The sequence below is a fragment of the Eretmochelys imbricata genome, chromosome 1 (genome assembly GCF_965152235.1).
Source record: "Eretmochelys imbricata isolate rEreImb1 chromosome 1, rEreImb1.hap1, whole genome shotgun sequence".
Taxonomy (NCBI): domain Eukaryota; kingdom Metazoa; phylum Chordata; order Testudines; family Cheloniidae; genus Eretmochelys; species Eretmochelys imbricata.
The window spans coordinates 232,901,282-232,919,478 of record NC_135572.1 but is presented as its reverse complement, the minus strand read 5'-3'; the positions used below and the strand labels follow the sequence as shown (position 1 = coordinate 232,919,478).

Genomic DNA, 18,197 nt, shown 5'->3' with positions numbered 1-18,197 from the left:
ATTAAGTATATTATTGATAGTGCCAGCTGCAGCAATGAACAAACTAACAGCCCTCTCATCCTGTCTGGGATCATTTGGGTTTCCTCCTCTGCTACTCACCCACCACCACCTGCTTTGCAGAGTAGACCTCAAGTAGTTGTCCTACTGTGGAATACTAAAAGTCCCCATTTCCACAGTATCTCAGCACCCAACATTCTTTTAATGTATTTATTGTCACTACACCCTTGTGAAATAGGGGATGTATTGTTAATTATCCCCCTAGGTACCTCAGAGTCCATCAACATTTTTTTTTTTTTTAGTTTAAATGATATCATGAGGTGAAAATATTCAAACAGGAGGCAGATTGTTTCCTTTTAGGGTACAACAATGATCTACAGACTGTTTGTTTGTCTGTGGATGCTTGATTGGTCATGTGGTGCTGGCTCTCTTATTTGTCTCCCATTGCTAGTTTAAAGAAGCTTTTCCTAATTTTAATTTACCATGTAAGCAATTGTTGTGGATGACACAAGGATTATTCAATAGTGAACGGGAGGAGAGGTGGGTCTATGACATAACGAATGAGAACATCAACCAGACAATCTTTCTGTTGGGATGTTGTCCATATTGTGCAAAGAGAGAAAACCCTCCTCACCCAGAGTCAGATCCTGCCCTGACTTACACATTGGGTATGTCTACACTGCAATAAAAATAGCTGATAGCACCAAGTCTCAGAGCCCAGGTCAGGTGACTCGGGCTCAGGCTGTGGGGCTAAAAATTTCAGTGTAGATGTTCAGGCTTGGGTTGGAACCCAGGCTCTGAACCCACCGCCCACCCCTCCCCTCTCGTGGGGTCTCAGAGCCTGGATCCACCCTAAGCCTGAACATCTACACTGAAATTTTTAGCTCCAGAGCCCGAGGCCAAGTCAGCTGACCCAGGCCAGCCGTGATTGTGCGGCAGGTATTGTACTGGAGTGTAGGTACACCCGTAGACTGAAGTCAATGGGTTGCCCAGGGCAGGGTTTGGCTTCCAATGCATGTTTAAAGCTGAGCATAGAAATAGAATTTTTATTCATATATTTAAAAGAAGATTGCGGGGACATTCGGAAGGGAGGCTGCTTGAAACCTGGGGGGAGGGGGCGTGGGGAAAGGGGGGAAGATCCATTTTGGTTGCTGTGCATGTAAAATCTACAAGCCAGAACAGGGCCAGCCCTAGCATTTTTGACAGGTCAGTACAACATTGTCACCAACACCCCGGTATTACTGACTTTTGCCCCACCCGCCTCAAAAATTAATTGATTCACCCTCCATGCTTTTGAACGAGATTAGGTAATCATGTATCCCTGAAAACTGGGGAAGTTCTGGTTTTCAGAGCTCACCCCTGTCAGTTTTACAGAAGTGTCCTGTCCTGGTTTTTGCAAGCCCCAACAGATTGGTCACCTGAAGAAGTGGCAATTGGTCACTAGCTGAGCTGGTGAAATTGAGCGGGGGTTGGGTGAACATACATGCATTTCAAGGACTGTCATGTAATAGGAGCACAGGATATAGGACTGGAAGGTTCTTCCTGGATCACTGAGTCCAAGCCCTGGTATGTCAAGCCACCTTGTTAAATAACCCCATAATGTTGCCCCCCCGACCTCCATAGAACCTCCCAGTCAGCACCTCCACACAACCCACCCTTCCCCACATGCAGTCAAATCCATATTTAGTCTGAAACTCCAGATATTGTTACAAATGGTGAGCCCATAGGCTGCTCAGCTCCATACATAGATGGCTACTGACCCAAATAGGGATCTGGTGCCTGTACATCTTTTTACCTGTCCTGAGCCACACGTGAGAATGGGATTGTGGTAGGTTAAGCGGGAGGGGTAGGGAGGAGGACAAAAGAAGCAAGAGGGGGGAAACCCAAAGGACTGTGAGTGAATGGAATGAAGAAATTAATGGGTATGGCAGAGGGAGAGTGATATATAAGGAAGGGAAGAGGAGTTGGCTAGGAAGGCAAATTCAAGTTGTTGAGTCCACTGTGGACACCTCGATGCAAAGCTTAATGAGTTCATATAGAGCTCACATACTAAAGTAATGGACTCCCTAGAAATATCATTGAAAAAGAGAACAATATTCTATAAGAAATGGTCATTTAGAAGGTGACCAATATGGACCAAACCTTTTGATCTATTTCTTGCTCTCATTTTTTGTTGTTTTCCTCAGCAGTGGAAACCTGACAGTGTAAATTTGAGGAGAAATAATTTTTTTAGAAATGTTTGGGCCTTTATGATGACCCTTATCCCAACTGTTCAGAAAATGTATAGGGGCTTTCCTGTTCCTGACTCTGCTTCTTGACCCTGACCTCCTTTGGTGTAAAATGCTTTGATCTGTTCTGTTTCTAATTACCTTAGTCTCTCTTCAGATTTTCTCCAGATCTGGCTGGTGAAGAGCATGAAAAATAATCAGACCCTTAAAGAATTCAAGTGCCATGTGCCGTTTTCAGCCACATACCTCCTGTTAGCTGTTAAGAGACCTGTCAATACAGCCCCATGCAACAATGTGTGAATTCACCCTTATTCAACCATGGCAGTAAATTTACTGCCATGGATTGTTGGCCTGAATTGCCTGCAAAAAGCCCATTGAGCCACAGAGCTGTGCTATGCCCAGGATTTTGTGATCTTCTGTGTTACTCAGAAGATCTCCTTGGCATTTCACACTTCTGGATAAAAAAAATTACAAGAGCTTTCATGCTTCAGGTCCTTAGAATGTAAGCTCTTTGGGACAGGGCCTCTCTTCAATTATGTGTGTACAGTGCCTAGTACAATAGGGATCGGGGCTGCTTGGCTCAACTGCGTTGCAAACCATAAGAGACTGGCAGGCTTCAGGATGGAATGTCCCCCAGTGTAGTATTACAAAGACACACATCCTGCATTTATTTTACATTCTAAACACCTCCCTGGGGAAACCTGCCTGCTATCAGCGAGATAGAGCATTGCTGTATTCTGGCATGGTACTTGATTTTAGCACTGTTGAATAACTGCAATGAGCAGGTATTACAGTGGAGGTGTCAGTTCAGGCTTTCCCATATTACCCCATCAGCATGCCTTGACTGTGGCCTGGAGGGCCCCTGACTAAATTTGGTGGTTCCAACTCTATGCCCATGCAATCCTTGGCTTCAGTGCACAGGTTGCCAATAGTCAGGGCCATGAAAAAGGGAATAGTGTTTGTTGGGTTAATGAGATTTATTTTTCCAAGTAGACCAGTTAAGGAGATAGCCAGGCTGAAACCACCAAGAGTTTTCTCTCCATCACGCATTACCAGTCAGCGTTCAAAGAACCCAGTGTATATGAAGCTTTGCTTCTATGCGTGTGAAGCACCTATCTGCTCACACTTGCTTTGTTTAAATGCAGATGGCAGGCAATTGAAACTGAAAGGTGAGCTGCCAAAAGGGCAAATAAAGCCGCAAGAGAGAGTGTGTGTATGTATGTGTAGGTACACCCTTTGCCAAACCGTTCAATGCATCTAATACAGCGGTGTAGCAATCCAGTAATGTGGAAACTCAGACTCGTGGTGAGTGAGTGTCTTCCATTAATGGGTTGAAATGGAGCCTGCATGGAAATACACTACTAATTAAGCATCAGAAAGCATAGTAAGAGGACGAGATACACCTATCAATGATCTGAGCAATAGAATGTGCCAAGTCAAACCTACCAGCTTGAACCATATGGCTTAACACTGAGCTGCAAATAGGCAGCATTTGGTTCTGCCAAGTTACTAGCTGGGTTGCTCAAGTAGTACCCAAGAGCCATATCCTACAAGAGATCATGTATCTTCTACTACCTGTTGGTTTCAGGGGAAACTGAACACTCCTATCCTGCATGGCACTCAGCGCCATGCAGGATAGGACCCAAATCATCTAAGCAACGCTGCTGCTTGCTGAAATGGAAAACAAGCTATACTCACAGCCTTCCCTCCCAGAATATTTAAGGGACTGATACGGTGTGTCATTTTTTTTTTAACCTAGATATAGCCTAGGCTAACGGCAGAGGCCACAAATTATTGGCACCTGATTTCTGTTTGTCCTACATAAGTGAGTTTCCTCAATCTGGCTCTTTGTGGGCATATGTCTAGAAAAGCTACGCACACAACTGGCAGCAATCAGCACGTTTGCATCACGGTCTTGTCTGAGGGGACATCTGTGCTGCAAGTGGTGGTGTCAGAAGTTCTAGAGATGTACTCAGGCAGCTCGTCCGTCCCACTGCTGCAACCATGCTGCTATTTGTAGCATGCTAACTCAATCATAGCTAGCATGGGTACACCTACTTGAGGTGGGAGTTACACCTCCATCCTGCCACTAGGTTCAGTTTTAAAACTGGATAGATCCTCAGAGGACAGGCTCTTTTTTGGCTGTTCCAAAGTCCGAGTTAGAAAACTGAGACACTACACCCACTGTCAAAACATGGTTACAAAAATGCAAGAAAATTCTTGAGAGATGCATACGACTCAGGAGCATGATGTTTCTCGTTGCTAAAGCAAATTATCTTTAATATTCCATAAAAACAGAGTGCATGAAGTTTGCTCAGTTAAGCATGCAGCAGAGAGGACATAAGTTTTCACGCACAGATTCATCTCTGACCCCTTGTGTATGCATAACACCACACTCTGCAGCTACATGATCACATATTGTCTCTCAGGTACTGTAGAATGTCGTTCATTCACCACCCTCTAACATGCTAGCCTGTAGCATGAACACCTGTCTAATTTCAGGCTTTTGATCTGACACTCAGGCTTTTGGAAGGCACTACAATCACTAGTACACACTGAATCCCAAAAGGATGCAGGGTCCTCTTCTTATCTGAGCCACAAAGTAGGAGCTCAACTAAAGTCCTGGCTTAAAAAACAACCTCTCCCCCCCCCCCCACCCCCCCGTCTCCCCTGCTCTATATTATGTCTTTTCTTGTCTTTTTTTTTCAAGTAGAATTGAAATTCGGAAGTGACAGTGTTCTATAGAAACGTGATTGTAAGTTGGGAGTGTTTTGGACCATTCATGGAAAATACTTATTTTTAATAGGCATGTGGGTGTCAGCTGAAAGGATAATTTCAGCCTTTTTGATTTCCCATTGCTGGCAGGTTTGTATAGCAGCTGCCCCAGGGGAAGAGACAATGCACAGATCCCAGTATGCAGTAAGTAGTAGACTACTTGCATGGCTGGGTCATTAACTTCCTTCCCTCCATTTCTTGACCTTGAGTCCTACTGTTGTGCATTGTTTGCCAATTATACAAGTTTGGGGATCATTAGGGACCCTGAAGTCCATATACTTTTCCAGATGGAAATCTTTTTATACTAAGGCTGCTCCGTTTCTCTCTTGGTTAATTAAGTGCCTCGCTTTCCATTTGCCTGTAACTCTTCTCCTATTTCCTTCCCTCTCTTTTGAGAGCAAAAGGCCCTGTTATTCCTGGCTTGCACCAGGTTCAATACTAGACTCTCTCCCTGTTTATTTGTGGGAGCAAAACAGAAGCAGAAAGTGACCCACACTGTTGCCAAGCTAGTTTGCAGGGGCTCACAAGTGGGATCCTTCTTTATTGCAGCACTGTGTTCTGCCAGACCCCCAGTAGCAATGGTGAAGGTCTGTGTGTGAGAGAAGTCAGGAGAATGCTGCTCAAGGACTAATTCAGGGTAGGAAGGGGGTGTGGTATTATGATTTGAGCAGGGGACCTGGAAGTCAAGACTCTAGGGGCCTACTCTTGGCTCCTGGGCTCACTTGCCATGATGTGACATTAGACTTACCCTAATGTCTCTTCACCACTCTCTGCCTCAGTTTACCTCTCTGTAACACAGTGTATTCTTATTTCCTACTTCATAGGTGAGTTGTGAAGCTAATTACTGCTGATAAAGTGGTTTGGGGTTCTCGAAAGTGCAAAGTTATTACACATAGAATTAGACTTTGAGCTGATTTACAGTCCCTGAAATCAGATCCAATCTTGCTCTTGAAGATTCCCTTCCCTTTTCCCTACAAGGACTGCTCCTTGAGCTTAGGCAGGGTAGGAGTTCTAATGCCTCAGGAAAAGTGATCACTGATCATTCGTAGTTGATGCTCTGAAGGAGAGGGGGCTGGCTGGGTCGGTGTTCGCAAGGAAACCATTTCTCCCTTCTTCTCTCTGGGCCAATAATTGCCAAGCTTCTCAGAAGCACCAGTGAGAGCTCAGGTTAGTTCAATAAGCAGAAGGAAATGGATAGCGTTATTTTCTTGTTGCATGGAAAATGTGTACATTTGACTCCTTGTATGTCAGGATGAAGTTGTACCAGGATGAGCTGATAAACTGATGTACTTAGGTTTGCTTTCTCTTTCTAATGATACCCCTTGATCATGCCCTTTATAGTTAATCGTAGAAGAATATTTGTCATGGGATACACGCACCACTGGGGCGTCTCCTTGTGGCTATGAAACATAAGGTCCGAAAAGGGGTCAGATGTGTTGGCGAGGTGCAGAATAGGATGTAATACTCTAACTAAATTGCACCCACAATCCCAAATATTGCCTACAATCCTGAGTAGCCAGATATTTCTGCTGAAATGCTGACACTTAAATTACCATCATTAGGCTTCAGAGTCAACACATTCACACCTTTCCCAGCTATTGTTTTAGTGGCTGACTCAAGAAGACATTATCATGTTAATCATGTATGGAAGGGTATTTTCACAACTATAAAGACTATGAATTTAATCTTCATTTTAATGAAAGTTTAAAATCTGCAGAATGTCTCCCAACAACACTGCACACAGTACCAGAGAGAACAGACTCAACTTGCAATCTGTGGGCCCCAAGTTACCTGAGCAAGGGTTTGCAGTGGGGAGTGGACAGGTAGCCAGACAGCAAGACACCTCTTCCCTCTATTCCTGCTGCAGAAAGGGTGGGATCAAGTAGCTAATTGCTATTCTGTTATCTGAGGGCAGGATTGGTCAACAAGTTACTTCTGTCTTACATCAGACTGACTGTGAGACAGAGAGAATAGCTGGGCTTAGGAGTTGCATCATCCGTACAAAGTCTCAGGCAGTCACTTGCATTACTGCTGGACATGAAACAGAGGCAGTTAACTAGGGTGGGGGTTGGGGATCAAGAACTGAGAACCCAGAGGCGTTCATCATCTGTCTGCCAAGGTCATTTCATAGCTAAATAGACGTTAAGGCCAGAAGAGACTATCAGAAGTCATAAGAGGAGTCTGCTGTCACTCCTTATTAAGCACTGCTTCACCTATGAAATGTTACCTCTTCTTATCGTATTTGATATGGGGAGGGCCGGTCAGCATTTGTGGTGGGCAAAATTTTCTTGTCACAAAATGTGGTTTTGTCAAAATTACTATTTTCTGTGGGGAAATGTTCATTTCAATTTCATTTTTTGGCTTTCCCCAATTGAGAAAATCAAAATTGAAAATGCCATTTCAAAAAGTTGAGTCACTTCATTTTGATTAAAAGTGTCCACACTTTTTTGTTCTTGACACTTCAGATTCAGAACTTTTTGGAGTTTTTCAGTCCATGACATTTTGGATATTTCAACTCTAGGATCAGAAATTCATTCTGAAATGCCAAAATTTCCCATGGGGCAAAAATTCTCCTTCCCAACAAGCTCTACAGACAGGCACTAACACTGGGCAATAGTTACTTTCCATTACTCAGTTATCACCTGCCAAACTATCATAAAAAGCGTCAGCCGAGGCCTGCTGAAGACAATGGGAGCCTTTCCATTGGCTACAATGGGCTTTGGATCAGTCCCAGAAACACTATTATCTCATCATCTTTGCTCAATGACTGAGTCTTGAAAATGGCTCCTCTCCTTCCTTGCATGCAGAAGTTACTTTCAATTTTAACTTCAGAGAGAAGTAACTTAAGAATAAAAAGATAATTTCTCATATTTCAGCCAGGGAGCAATGATGATAGCATGACATGCTGTCCTATCAGCAGGGAGGAATTATTAAATTAGAATTACAACACACACACATCAGCCTTGAGCGTCACATTGAGCAAGTCAGAGATTCTGCAGATTTTAAGCTTCCATTAAAATGAAAAGTAAGTTCATAGTCTTTATAGTTGCGAAAATACCCTTCCATACATGAACTTATGTCTTCTTGAGCCAGCCACTGAAGCAAAAGCTCGGAGAGGCGTGAAGTGTTTCCACAATATGTTGACTCTGAATCCTAATGATGATAATTTAGGTGTCAGGATTTCAGCAGAAATATTTGGCTACTCAGGTCACTGTGGGCAATATTTGGGACTGTGGGTAGCATGGGTATATCTCCTCTAGCTGGGAACTACACCCCCAGCTAGACATACCTTCAGACAGCATGGGACATCATGGAGTAAATATCTAAACTTGATCTTAAACATATTTTTCCCATTTGTTTACAATTCTCTTGTACCTTTTTCTTTGGTCACTGATTCTCTACTGCCTTGTACCTTGTGTAGTCATTTATGCTTGTATAAAGTGGATGTAAAATAGTGAGATCAGAATGGTATCATTTTACACCCATTTTGCCCAGGTGTGACTAAATACCCAAGGTGTAACACAGTAGAGAATTGGGCTCCGGTTGTTGTACCTGAGAGTGGATTCCGGTGTGTGAGTTTTGGTTATCTGAGGTTGTAGAGTACTTTACATTAGCCTTAGCAGGAAACGGAGACACCACTGCAGATTTGTTTTGTTTTTGTTTTAATATAAAAAGAAACATCTAAACTGAAAATGTGACTTAGAGTTAATTTCATAAATATGCATTTTAAAACAATCACTTTTAGAACTTTGTAGTTATCCAAACATCTGAAAGGAAGAAATGATTTTTAGTAAGAAAACACATATCAAAGTGTGAAAATCTTCAATTAGGATTCCAGTACCCACCTTAAATTGGCCCTGTGGCCCCACACAGCTTTGCCAATGCCCCTTAAATATGTTCTATAACAGCTTTTGCTGTATCCGTACTGGAGCTTCACTCAGCTCTGTCAATGTACAGCAGCTGTGAACTTTAGCACCCCATCCAAATTCAGTCTTGTGCCCCCATTCTCTGCTCCCTGTTTTCTAGGTTGAGACAGTCGATCTTGACACATTGGTGTGGAATGTAGGGACACTTTCCAAGTGGTGACAGGTTTCAGAGTGGTAGCCTGTATCGGCAAAAAGAACGAGGAGTACTTGCAGCACCTTAGAGACTAACAAATTTATTTGGGCATAAGCTTTCATGGGCTATAACCCACTTCATCAGATGCAATGATTCTATCACAATTTCTGGCTACATGTGGTTTGAAGCAGAATTGCAGGGGACTCTTGTGTGTGTGAAGGGGTGGGGAGAGATTGCAGATTAGAAAATGAGGGTAGGAGGGCTTCCTGAAAGTGTGGAAGTGCAGAGGAGAGAGACTAAAATAATATCGTCTGGTGAATTCAGAAAGGTGTGGGGATGGCTCCCTTCAAATGTCATTCATGAGGCACTGCTCCCCTGGACTATCCCACTGAAAACGTGTGGCATGTAGGGTTTGCCATGCCAGATCAGATCGGGGCTCCATCAGCTGCTGGATCTTACCTCCAGCTCTGTGCCATATCAGATACTTAAGAGGAAGGTGAAATCCCCTGCCATAAAACACCTGGTCAGTTGTGGAGTGGTGTATGTGGGACAGGGAATTCCCTCCTAGTCACTGGTAGCAACTTGCATAGGTCTTGAAGCATGAGACTTAATTTAGCTGAATTTAGCATTACATTTATGATCCCACAGTTCCTCCCACAATCTGTAGCTAAAGATTATGGGGCTTGAAAAAGCCTAATAGTCAATCCCTCCTTTTTTCTCCCCAGTTGCTCCCCCAATGGGTGGAAGAGAGATACTTCCTTCAACTATCCCCCCACATGGCAAGATCAAAGGGAGATTATTTGGCTGGGGCCAAATAGCAGCTGTTTTCTCCTCCTAGTGATTATCTGGGAGATGCCCTGACTGCTGCGTGGCCTGCCCAGCTGCGTGGGGAGGATAAGAAGAGAAGCTGATGAGCCATACAGCTGCTACATTGAGGGAAGCTGCCCACTCAGCAGTAACAAGGCCTAGCTCTTCAGACGAGGCCAGATCCAAGACCAAGTTCTAGTCATTAGCAGCCCTGGTCTCTCAGAGCCAAGCACTTAAGTAGCTCACGAAAGCTTATGCTCAAATAAATTGGTTTGTCTCTAAGGTGCCACAAGTCCTCCTTTTCTTTTTGCAAATACAGACTAACAGGTCTGCTACTCTGAAACCTGTTAAGTTGGTGAGTAGCCCCATTGGCATCCCTATTCCTGGCTGAGTAGCATTGCCAGAAATGTTTGCTAAATTCCGATCACAGGGCCAGCTACACCTAGGCAAACCTATAAGATGATTACACAGGTGTCACTGAGGAAGGAATTGGAAAACAATGGGGTTGCAGAGGTGTAAACGAGGACAGAATTTGGCCTACAGAACCTGTACTACTGTTAATGATACATGAGATGGAGGGGAGGAAAACAATCCCCCCTTCCTCCCCAAGTTGACAGGACTGTCGGATTCCATGTTGAGCTATGTTGAAATTTAAATCCTGGAGCTCTGAGTAGATATGTTGAAAGAGACAAAAGGAGAGACACTCACTGACATTCACCAACTAAAAACTCTACCGCAGCTACACAAAAAGCCCCCATTAATCATGCCAGGAATATTTAAAGCACCTTTGTTTTTTTTTAAACTGACCATTATTTCAATACATTTTCCTGCCTCTCTTCAAAAGAGAGCCTCAATATTTGCAATTACTCTGGCATAACATTTTTCACGATTATACTAAGAGGCAGGCTTAGGTCAGCAGAGGGAAGCAGCTTTAATGAATCCAAATGTTTGTCAGCCAGCCTAGCTTTTGTATTGGTACCAATGGGCTGTGCCAACAAAATGATCCCCTCCAGAGATTTCAAGTCATGGGCTGTTTGTGGGATTAGGATAGAGTGGGGAGAGAGTTACAACTCCATTTTCTACTTGAGTTCATGTAATTTATGCTGCAAGATAGATTCTTTCCCTTTCCTCCACCACCACCAGATTTTTAGGATCCATACAATGGTCCTGATCCTGCATCATAAAAGTTAATGGGAAGTTTGCCATTGACTTAAATAGGAACAAGTCCAGAGGGTACGCTTGCATGGGGACTTAGTCAGATGAGACTACTTGTGAGAGAATGAATTTCAGGCTCAGATGCCTAGAGGATTTTCTTTTCTTTCCCTACTCGATTAACCCAGGATTTTGTGAGCAGCAAAGTCATTCTCAGAATTAGGACTCAATCCTGCTCGCATTGTAATCAGTGGGAATTTTGGTACTGGTTTCAGTAGGAGCAGGATTGGTCTCTTAAGGAAGAAAAAGTGATTTGCTCTTGTGTATGGATTTAAGGTTTATTTTTTTAAAAAAAGATTTCTTTTCTAACATTAGGGAGTAATGCATCATAGTTGAAGCAGGGGTCTGTGAGATAGAACTACTGACATTTATGACCAACTCTGCCCCAGACTTCTTATCTGGAGAGGTGGTTGCACTTTCTGTGCCTCAGTTTCTTCTTGTATCAAAGAGGGGATAAAATACTCATATACTCATGGGAATGCTGGGAGGCTTTAATTAATTTATATCTGTAAAGTATTTATCAATCCTAAGATGTAATGCTCCATGTACTGTAAGTGCAGAGTATTAGCAATAATATGAAATTATTTTGTATTTATTTGTTAAATAGGATCATTTGGTTTCGGGGGTTGGGGTAGTTTAGAAAGAGGTGAAGAGGCATGTGAGAAAAGAAAAGTGAAGAGAAAGGAGGTAGGTGGCTGAAAGATCAGAAAAGAGACCAGAACCTACCCACGGCCATCAGGATTTGTGGAGATGCCATCAAATTGGAAAGCATCAAGCTAACATTGAGCTTCCTTTTTAACTTGATGAATAAAAAGTGTTTAATAATTAGCAAGTAAAATAATAAGCTTCCCCCCCCTTCTTTGTAGTCTTTAGCAGATGCCCAAAATAATTAAAATAAAGGAATATGGAATTTCCCATGTTCTGAGGGAACTACTTTGATTTTGGGGGTGGGCTGATGGAAATGTAGCATCCAGAAAGGATTGCTCACCCTTGAAGTGCATCAAGAGGTCTAGTTCAGCACATAACAGAGCATCGCTGAAGAAAGGAAAAGAAATGCATGTCAGGGATGGTCTTGATAATACTTAGTCCTGCCATGAGTTCTGGGGACCGGACTAGATGACCTCTTGAGGTCCCTTCTTGTCCTACGATTCTATGATTCCTTAAGTAACAAGACATTTGTGATGCAAGTTGAGTGGAAACAGGGTGACTCAAGTTTGAGACTGAAAGTTTGTTTTTAATTCACCCTGTCGTACCCAGGTAGTTGCAGTACACATGGTTTGTATCAAAGCTCAGCTGAACTTTCATAACCAAATCATCAGGATCTTGCAAAACACACATGGTGTTAGGTTTTGCTACGCCTCAGGCCTGGTCCATCTAAAGTTCTGCTGAGTTTTGTGCACCTGCTGTCAAACTTGTGCTAAGCTTTGACCTATCAAGGCTTGAGTTTCTTACAGTTTGGGGTTGAAATCATGCAAAAGCTCTGGTTATATGTCCTTTTGACCAGAGATGAGCTTAAACAGAAGTCCCTGATATGAACGCTCCCAGACTTGGAGCTTTGATATCTAGATCTAGTCAGAAATTTTAAATGGAAAGAGTTGGCTTTTCCCTTCCCTCCCTACGTACCTTTGTGTAAATAAAAAATTGTAAAGCGTGTTTTGCTTACAACAAAAAAGACCAAGTATCAGATACTTCATTTGAAAGATGAATTTGTTGGGAAAGTTGTGAGTGGATCTTGAATCACCCAGCTCTCCTCAGTGTCCGTCACAAGGTTCATGTTATCTTGAAAACTGGGGAAACAGGGAATCCAATGTGATTGAACACGCTTTACAACCTTAGCTATGGGGTTCACCTGCAAAGAAAAGCTAAGAGGCAATACATTACCCTTTCTGCTCCTGCAAAGTTAGACCCCCCAAGGACCCAGTACTGCAAACACACATGTACAAGAATTGTCCCACTGAGTTTGAGAGGGTTACTCATGTGTGTACTCAAGTGATTTTCTATAAAAAGGAGTTTAACAAAATATACATGTGATTTAAGCAACATACTCTATATAGGCCTGAGCCAAAGCCCACTGAAGACAATGGGAAGACTTCCACTGATCTTAATGGGCCCTGGGATCTGTTCCATATTGCCTATATTGAGTCAAATGACTCCTTTTTCAAACCAGGATAAATAGCAATATTCAAGTCACTTTTTCCATCAGTGCAGCTTGCCTGCTCTAGGGTTTTACCGCAGTGCAGCTACATCATTGTAGCTACCCACAGCACTAAAAACTCCAGTGTAGCCAAGCCCATCGTATGGTCTCAAGCCAAGACCCTGATCCTCCAGTCAGATCTGTGTAGGTACTGTGCCTGTACAGACCCTTGCTGACTTCAGTGGGACTGCAGGTGTTCAGGGATCCACTCCCATGGATCCGATTGCAGGAATGGGGCTCCAAGTGAGCAAGAATGCAAGTGCTGCTCTCTTTTAAGGGATGAATTTGATGGGGGGATTTTGGGATACAGCCCAGCCAATTCTAAGCACTAGAAATGTTTCTGTGATCCTTGGGCAGACCTTCCCACTCTCACATTTTAATAGCTGCCCTGTATATGGAAACATTTATAAGGCAGCTACAGGAAAGGCTTTGATTAGCACCATCTCCTCACACTGTCACAGAAGCAGCAAAACACAGTCAATTAAGTCTAATTGTCATGAAATTTTGCATGTTCATAGGGCAACAAAAATGATTAGGGGTATGTAATGGCTGCTGTAGGATTAATAAGACTGTGACTTTTCAGTTTGGAAAAGAGACTGCCAAGGGGGGGATAATATAGAGGTTTATAAAATTATGACTGGGGTGGAGAAAGTAAATAAGGAAGTGTTATTTATTCCTTCTCATAAGGACTAGGGGCCACCACATGAAATTAATAGGCAACAGGGTTAAAACAAACAAAAGGAAGTATTTCTACACACAACGCACAGTCAACCCGTGGAACTCTTTGCCAGAGGATGTTGTGAAGGCCAAGTCTATAACAGGGTTCAAATAAGAACTAGATAAATTCACGGAGGATAGGTCCATCACTGTCTATTAGCCAGGATGGGCAGGGATGGTGTCCCTAGCCTCTGTTTGTCAGAAGCCGGGAATGAGAGACAGGGAAAGGTTCACTTGATGATTACCTGTTCATTCCCTTTGGGGCACCTGGCATTGGCCACTGTCAGAAGACAGGATACTGGGCTGGATGGACCTTTGGTCTGACCCAGTATGGCCATTCTTATGTTCTTATGTTCTATGTCCTATGAACAGGCTTTGAGTGAACTCTGAGGCTGTGATTTTCAGACTTCCCTGAAATTCAATGGGAGTCGTGCACCTAACTCCCTTAGGCTCCTTTGAAAATCCCATCCTGAAGCCTTGTATTCATTTTGTTCATTACATTTTATACTTGTAACTTTCACTGTTTCTGCTGCATTCAGGGGAGTCTTTCTATAGTTGCTGTAACTCCTATAAACTCTTAACAGCTGTAACCTAAAACTCTAGTTTGGTGATGAAAGTTACTCTTTCAAATTTCAAAAGTTGTGAGTTCAAACTTTGGAAAAGTGGTGATTTTCACGGAAACGGCTTCTAATTTTTCCAATTAATGTGATTATAAATTTATTCTCAAAAAAATAAAGAAATAGTTGCATCCAAACATTTCACAAGTTGTTAAAGCCAAGTTAAAAAAAGAACTAGTTCATCCATCTAAAAATGAGATACCATTAAAGGAATCTGTTTCAGAAATGTTAAACAAAGCGATATTAGAGCTTAGTTAGTCCCCTTTCCTATAGTTCATGCACTCACACGAGTGCTGAATTTGCTAAGTGATTTTGTTAAAACTTTTTTCAAACAAAGAATTTCTTACAGCAGTGAGTTCCACAGATTAGTTAGGTGTTGTATTTAAATGGAAAAAGAGAGAATTTCCATATCAGTTTTAAATTTGCCTTTCAAGAACTATCCCTTTGCTCTTGCATTATACAAGTAGGTAATTAGGAGGGACAGATTTACCATCTCTAAACCATTCATTATTTTCTATATCTCTATCACATCTCCTGTTCTTTTCTTCAGAACTAGACAGTCCCATTTTTTTTTCCTGCCTCTACTCATACAGAAGTCTCTGTTTGTTTCCTTCACCCATCTCTGGACCCTACTAGATCTGCTATTTCTTTTTTGTAGTTAGGGTGACCAGAACTAAACACAGTCTTGCCGGTTTTCATTGGGTTGTCTACAATGATGTTCAGGTCATTTTCCAGCGGGCTTATAGCTAATTTAGAGTCCAGCACTGTGTAACATTAGTTCAGGTTACTCCTTCCGAAGTACAGTGCCTAGCTTTTGTCAATGTTGTAGTTCATCTGCCATCATGCTTCTCTTTCAAGTGCCATTAATCTGGCTAGGTGCCTCTGGAGTTCTCTACATTCTTTATTCCTGACTAACCTTAAATACTGTGTCCTCTGCAGATTTCCCCCTCTCACTGTTCACCCTCATTTCCAGATTAAATATATTAAATGACACTGGGTCCAGTATGGTTCCTTGGGAAACCCTATTGTTAACCTTCCACCAGCTTGAAAACTTCCTGTTCATTCCTACTGTCTTGTTAAGGATTTGGCTCAAAAGAACTAAATGGTGGTGGTGCCTTTAATATATTTTAAATTAGGCCTCATAGACATAGGTTTCAAAATAGTGTTTAAATGTGAACGGGTCAAACTCACTTGCCAAGTAAGCCATATTCTAACACAGCTTTATCAAAACCTGAACCAAAATCACTCTGAGCAGGGTTAAATGACATGGTGATAGAAATGCCTGAGCTATGTCTACATCACAGCTTCTACCTTTGGTTCTTTCAGTGAACCTGCTACATCAGTAAATTGCAGGTCCCATTTTTGCCAGTGTAGATGAGGCTTTAAAGATCCTGGCCCTACCTGTAATGTGATTTGCTTTACCAGCATAGAGGGGCCCAGACCACTATCTGGATCCCAACAATCCCAAACTTTGGGGAACTGGGACTTCCACAGAGCTAGTTTTGTCATGGCCTCAACCTGAAATCCTCCGAATAAAGTTAAGTGACAATGGAACAAAAAATGCCTGATGCATGTTGACGCTATAGCTTCCACCTGCAGAGCTGCACTGGTGATGAACTAGGGATCCGATTTTTGCAGCCTGTATGTCCAGCCTTGTTTTTCAAATGTTGAAGCCTTTTTATGGTTTGCCTCTGCCTAATTTTTTCCTGAAATCTTGCAGGAAGCTCAGCTTGCTGTGTCCACTGATAGCAGCGGAAGTATCAGGAACCAAACAAATATATTGACTACTTAGGTGTGTCATTTTAAGTGAGCACGACATACCCTGTCATTTCTTCAGAACAGTGTGACTTAGTGCACAGAGCGCTGGTCTGGGACATGTTTTTCCCCCCAGTTCTGCCACCCGCCTGCTGGGTGACTTTGGGCAAGTCACTTTACCGCTCTGTGCCTCCGTTTCTCCATTTTTAAAATGAGGATAATGATACTCACCGTATTCAAAATGCTTTGCGATCTACGGATGAAATGTGCTGCATAAGAGAGAGGTATTTTGTGACTGGCTGCATTTGTGCTTAAAATCTGTCCAAACGTGCCATAATCTTAACTGGGCTAAAAGGGATGTTTTGCACTAAGCTCTAATTTCAATTATCTTTGTGAAAAAATGAAAGTGGGAGGCTGGTAGTACTGGCTAAAAACACCTCAGGCATAATGAGAGCAACTGTGGCCCAAGCTTCCCCCTTCACAGCTCTGTCAATGACCTGCAGCTGCCAGTTAGCTTTACCAGGGCGGCACAATACACTGCAATCCTGACCTGCAGCACATCCTGTTCTTCCAGTCGCTTGGCTTCTGTAGGACAGAGACTGCCGGTTATGCTGCATTGTGTCAAACTGCACAGTGTCTTTTGTGTGTGGATAAGTGAGGATTAGGAGGAAATACTTTTCTTGTGGCCCGGGCCCAGGTCTCCAGAATTGGGAGGCCAATGTGCTAACTCATTGCATCAGCAAGGCCCCCAAGTTCTGCACATGGTTTACAGGAGTACAGGCTCCTGGTTTATAGAGCTGAAAGCGCCTGATTCTGTAAAAGCAGACTGGGTTTCTAGAACTGGAGGTAATTGAAATTATCCCAGGGCAACTTTAATCAGCAGATAATTCATTGCCTTGATGTATCTTCTGATCCCAGCATCATTCAAGCTGACCTGTGGCAACTATTTTCTTAGCTCAATTGAGCGAAGTTACTGCTTTGAGGCCAGGAGGTCCGCCATTCAAAACCAGGCTCCCCCATCTCTGCAGCTATTACACATGTGCTCTGACTTCTAATGTTAATTCACCCTCTATCCTGAACCCTGCAACATCTGTTCAGGTAAATTTTCATCCCACTAGTAGGAAAGTAATTCTGCTGTGCAAAAGGGGAGAGAGAATTGGGAGCAAAGGATGTGTTGTTCTGAGAGTGCAAGTTGCTTCTTGCTTCAGCTCCTTTATTTTATACTGAATTTAACTGCCGTTTAGAATGAGCAGGCTGCTCTCAGCAACAAGCAGTCCATAAACCACCTCTGTTTCCTGCTGATTTCATGTTTCGCTAGGAAAGACATTGCACAGGAATCGAGATAGGATTGACTAATGAGCATGGGCGTTTGTGGAAGAACCACACTCGAGACAGGCTCATTCTCTTTCTCTCTCTTCCAACTCACTCTGAAGGGAGCTAGCTACAACTCACCATCTAACAATAGGCCTGCCCTGAGCCCTTCTCTTGTGCCATGGTTTTGCCCCATTCTGCAGCTGCCATCTGTCTGAAAATTCATTAAGGGCTCTATGACCCAGATGTTTGTGGAGTGATACTGAAGCAGCGGTCACTGCTTTAAAAGAAATACTTAGCAATATTTCTTCTAAAGACCTTCTAGTGCAGGGGTTGGCAACCTATGGCATGCGTGCCAAAGACGGCATGCGAGCCGATTTTTAATGGCACGCTGCTGCCTGCTGGGTCCCGGCCACCAGCCCCACTCAGCCCGCTGCCGAACCCAGGCCAGGACCCTGACAGGCAGCAACGTGCTATTAAAAATCCTGCCCGCCCTGGCCCGCTCTTCTCCGCCCCCACTCCCGC

General features: G+C 43.1%; 1 protein-coding gene across 2 annotated transcripts in view; it reads left to right on the top strand.

Annotated features, from left to right (window-relative positions):
* The window catches only part of ETV6 (ETS variant transcription factor 6), a 161,361-nt gene that overhangs the window by 14,764 nt on the left and 128,400 nt on the right, over positions 1-18,197 (top strand). The gene's annotated exons all lie outside the window — the stretch shown is intronic.